The sequence below is a fragment of the Arachis hypogaea genome, chromosome 14 (genome assembly GCF_003086295.3).
Source record: "Arachis hypogaea cultivar Tifrunner chromosome 14, arahy.Tifrunner.gnm2.J5K5, whole genome shotgun sequence".
Classification (NCBI taxonomy): domain Eukaryota; kingdom Viridiplantae; phylum Streptophyta; class Magnoliopsida; order Fabales; family Fabaceae; genus Arachis; species Arachis hypogaea.
This window is the reverse complement of record NC_092049.1, coordinates 52,863,703-52,868,643: the sequence shown is the minus strand read 5'-3', so window position 1 is coordinate 52,868,643 and position 4,941 is coordinate 52,863,703. Positions and strand designations below refer to the sequence as shown.

General features: G+C 40.9%; 1 non-coding gene across 1 annotated transcript; it reads left to right on the top strand.

Annotated features, from left to right (window-relative positions):
• Window positions 1-4,500: 4,500 nt before the first annotated feature.
• On the top strand, window positions 4,501-4,608 carry LOC112745696 (small nucleolar RNA R71). Its single transcript, XR_003173610.1, has one exon. It is a non-coding gene; the product is annotated as a small nucleolar RNA R71 (small nucleolar RNA).
• Window positions 4,609-4,941: the final 333 nt, after the last annotated feature.

The following is a 4,941-nucleotide window of genomic DNA, read 5'->3' as shown; positions in this document are numbered from 1 at the left end:
CCTTGAGGAACAGCAGAGCTCCACACCTTAATCTATGGAGTGCAGAAACTCTACCGTTGAAAATATATAAGTGATAATGGAGTTCATTGGTCTCAGCCCCAGAGGGGAACCGGAGTAACCAAGACTACGAATACAATGATAAAAAGTTCTATTTATAATAAACTAGTCACTAGGGTTTATAGAAGTAAGTAATTGATGCATAAATCAACTTCTGAGGCCCACTTGGTGTGTGCTTGGGCTGAGCTTGAAGTCTACACGTGGAGAGGTCATTCTTGGAGTTGAACGCCAGCTTTTGTGCCAGTTTGGGCATTGAACTCCACTTTGCAACTTGTTTCTGGCGCTGGACGCCAGAATTGGGCAGAGAGCTGGCGTTGAACGCCAGTTTGCGTCGTCTAAACTTATGCAAAGTATGGACTATTATATATTTCTGGAAAGCCCTGGATATCTACTTTCCAATGCAATTGGACGCGCGCCATTTTTAGTTCTGTAGCTCCAGAAAATCCATTTTGAGTGCAGGGAGGTCAGAATCCAACAGCATCAGCAGTCCTTCTTCAACCTCTGAATCTGATTTTTGCTCAAGTCCCTCAATTTCAGCCAGAAAATACCTAAAATCATAGAAAAACACACAAACTCATAGTAAATTCCAGAAATGTGAATTTAACATAAAAACTAATGAAAACATCCCTAAAAGTAACTAGATTCTATTAAAAACATACTAAAAACAATGCCAAAAAGCGTATAAATTATCCGCTCATCACAACACCAAACTTAAATTGTTGCTTGTCCCCAAGCAACTGAAAATCAAATAGGATAAAAAGAAGAGAATATACTATAAATTCCAAACTATCAATGAAACATAGCTCCAATCAAATGAGCGGGACTTATAGCTTTTTGCCTCTTGAATAGTTCTGGCATCTCACTTTATCCATTGAGGTTCAGAATGATTGGCATCTATAGGAACTCAGAGTTTAGATAGTGTTACTGATTCTCCTAGTTCAGTATGATGATTCTTGAACACAGCTATATTCATGAGTCTTGGCCGTGGCCCTAAGCACTTTGTTTTCCAGTATTACCACCGGATACATAAATGCCACAGACACATAATTGGGTGAACCTTTTCAGATTGTGACTCAGCTTTGCTAAAGTCCCCAATTAGAGGTGTCCAGGGTTCTTAAGCACACTCTTTTTTTGCTTTGGACCTTGACTTTAACCGCTCAGTCTCAAGTTTTCACTTGACACCTACACGCCACAAGAACATGGTTAGGGACAGCTTGGTTTAGCCGCTTAGACTAGGATTTTATTCCTGTAGGCCCTCCTATCCACTGATGCTCAAAGCCTTGGGATCCTCTTTATTTGCCCTTGCCTTTTGGTTTTAAGGGTTATTGGCTTTTTGCTCTTGCCTCTTGGTTTTAAGAGCTTTTCGCTTTTTCTGCTTGCTTTTTCTCTTTCTTTCTATTTTTTTTTCGCCGCTTTTTTTTTCTTTTTTTCTGCATGCTTTGTTCTTTGCTGCTTTTTCTTGCTTCAAGAATCATTTTTATGATTTTTCAGATTATCAAACAACATGTTTCCTAGTCATCATTCTTTCAAGTGCCAACATATTTAATATTCTTAAACAACAACTTCAAAAGACATATGCACTGTTCAAGCATACATTCAGAAAACAAGAAGCATTGTCACCACATCAATATAATTAAACTAAGTTCAAGGATAAATTCAAAACTCATGTACTTCTTGTTCTTTTGAATTAAAACATTTTTCATTTAAGAGAGGTGATGGATTCATAGGACATTCATAACTTTAAGATAAAGTTACTAACTACTAATGATCATGTAATGAAGACACAAAACATGGATAAGCACTTAACATAGAAAACGAGAAACAGAGAAAGTAAGAACAAGGAATGAGTCCACCTTAGTGATGATGGCATTTCCTTCTTGAGGAACCAATGATGTTCTTGAGCTCTTCTATTTCTCTTCCTTGCCTTTGTGGCTTGATTCCTTGTGATTTTTGGTATTTCTATCCTCAGTTGCTTCCAATAACTATGTGGAGGGAAGTGCATCCCCTGAGGTATCTCAGGTATCTCTTGATTTGCAGCCACATGTTCTACCACTGAGCTATAGATCCTTTACATAATTGTTTTACCACACCAAACTTAGAATGTTGCTCGCCCTCGAGCAAAAAAAGAAGGAATAGATGAAGAAGAAGATGTGGAAAAAAAAAAACTAGGATTATGAGGAAGGAAGGCAGGGATTCTGTGGGGTCCACAGATCCTGAGATGATCCTGTGAGGTCCACAGATCTTGAGGTGTCAAGGCATTTACATCCCTGCACCAATTTAGGCATGCAAAATGCCCTTGCACACAACTCTGGGCGTTCATCGCCAGGTTGGTGCCCATTTTTGGCGTTCAACGCCCATTTGTTGCCCATTTCTGGCGTTGAACGCCAGAACCATGCTTGTTCTGGGCGTTCAGCACCAGCTCTTCTCCAGGGTGCAATTCTGGCGTTCAGCGCCCAGATGCTGCCCATTTTGGGCGTTCAGCGCCCAGATGCTGCCCATTTTGGGCGTTTAGCGCCCAGATACTGCCCATTTTGGGCGTTCAGTGCCAGAACCATGCTCTGTTCTGGCGTTGAACGCCAGACAGGTGCTTCCTCCAGGGTGTGATTTTTCTTCCGCTGTTTTTGATTCTGTTTCTAAATTTTTCGTTTATTTTGTGACTCCACATGATCATGAACCTAAGAAAACATGAAAGACAAAAATAAAATTAGATAAATAAACATTGGGTTGCCTCCCAACAAGCGCTTCTTTAATGTCAATAGCTTGACAGTGGGCTCTCATGGAGCCTCACAGATGTTCAGAGCTTTGTTGAGACTTCCCAACACCAAACTTAGAGTTTGGTTGTGGCCTCCGAACACCAAACTTAGAGTTTGACTGTGGGTGCTCTGGTTGACTCTGTAGTGAGAGAAGCTTTTCATGCTTCCTCTCCATGGTTGCAGAGAGAGAACTTTGAGTTTTAAACACAAGGTTATCCTCATTTAGTTGAAGGATTAATTCTCCTCTGTCCACATCAATCACAGCTCTTGCTGTGGCTAGGAAGGGTCTTCCAAGGATGATGAATTCATTTTCATCCTTCCTAGTATCTAGGATTATGAAATCAGCAGGGATGTAAAGGCTTTCAACCTTTACTAACATGTCCTCTACTTGTCCATAAGCCTCTTTTCTTGAGTTGTCTGCCATCTCTAATGAGATTTTAGCAGCTTTCACCCCATAGATTTCAAGTTTCTCTATTACAGAGAGGGGCATGAGGTTTATTCCTGAACCAAGGTCACACAGAGCCTTAAAGATCATGGTGCCTATGGTACAGGGTATGAGGAACTTTCCAGGATCCTCTTTCTTCTGAGGCAATCTCAGTAAATCCAATGCATTTAATTCATTGGTGAACAGGGGAGGTTCATCTCCCCAAGTCTCATTACCAAATAATTTGGCATTCAGCTTCATGATTGCACCAAGGAACTTGGCAACTTGCTCTTCAGTGACATCCTCATTCTCTTCATAAGAGGAATACTCATCCGAGCTCATGAATGGCATAAGGAGGTTCAATGGAATCCCTGTGGTCTCTAGATGAGCCTCAGGGTCCTTTGGTTCCTCAAAGGAAAACTCCTTATTGATCACTGGACGTCCCAAGAGGTCTTCCTCCTTGGGATTCACGTCCTCTCCTTCCCTTACAGGTTCGGCCATGGTGATTAATTCAATGGCCTTGCACTCTCCTTTTGGATTCTCTTCTGTATTGCTTGGGAGAGTACTAGGAGGGATTTCAGTGATCCTTTTACTCAGCTGGCCCACTTGTGCTTCCAAATTTCTAATGGAAGACCTTGTTTCATTCATGAAACTTACAGTGGCCTTTGATAGATCAGAGACTAAGTTTGCTAAATTAGAGGTATTTTGTTCAGAGTTCTCTTCTGTCTGTTGCTGAGTGAATGATGGAAAAGGTTTATTATTGTTAAACCTGTTTCTTCCACCATTATTAAAGCCTTGTTGAGTCTTTTGTTGATCCTTCCATGAGAGATTTGGATGATTTCTCCATGATGGATTATAGGTGTTTCCATAAGGTTCACCTAAGTAATTTACCTCTGCTATTGCAGGGTTCTCAGGATCATAAGCTTCTTCTTCAGAAGATGCCTCTTGAGTACTGTTGGATGCAGCTTGCATTCCATTCATACTCTGAGAAATCATATTGACTTGCTGAGTCAATATTTTATTCTGAGTCAATATGGCATTCAGAGTATCAATTTCAAGAACTCCCTTCTTCATAGGCGTCCCATTACTCACAGGATTCCTATCAGAAGTGTACATAAACTGGTTATTAGCAACCATGTCAATGAGTTCTTGAGCTTCTGCAAGCGTTTTCTTTAGGTGAATGGATCCACCTGCAGAAGTATCCAATGACATCTTTGATAGCTCAGATAAACCATCATAGAATATATCCAGGATGGTCCATTCTGAAAGCATGTCAGAAGGACACTTTTTGGTCAGCTGCTTGTATCTTTCCCAAGCTTCATAGAGGGATTCACCTTCTTTCTGTCTGAAGGTTTGAACATCAGCTCTAAGCTTGCTCAGCTTTTGAGGAGGAAAGAACCTGGCTAAGAAAGCCGTGACCAGCTTATCCCAAGAGTTCAGGCTGTCTTTGGGTTGAGAGTCCAACCATATTCTAGCTCTGTCTCTTACAGCAAAAGGGAAAAGCATGAGCCTGTAGACTTCAGGATCTACTCCATTAGTCTAAACAGTACCACAGATCTGCAAGAATTCAGTTAAGAACTGAAAAGGATCTTCAGATGGAAGTCCATGAAACTTGCAGTTCTGCTGCATCAGAGAAACTAGCTGAGGTTTCAGCTCAAAATTGTTTGCTCCAATGGTAAGAATGGAGATGCTTCTTCCATGTAAATT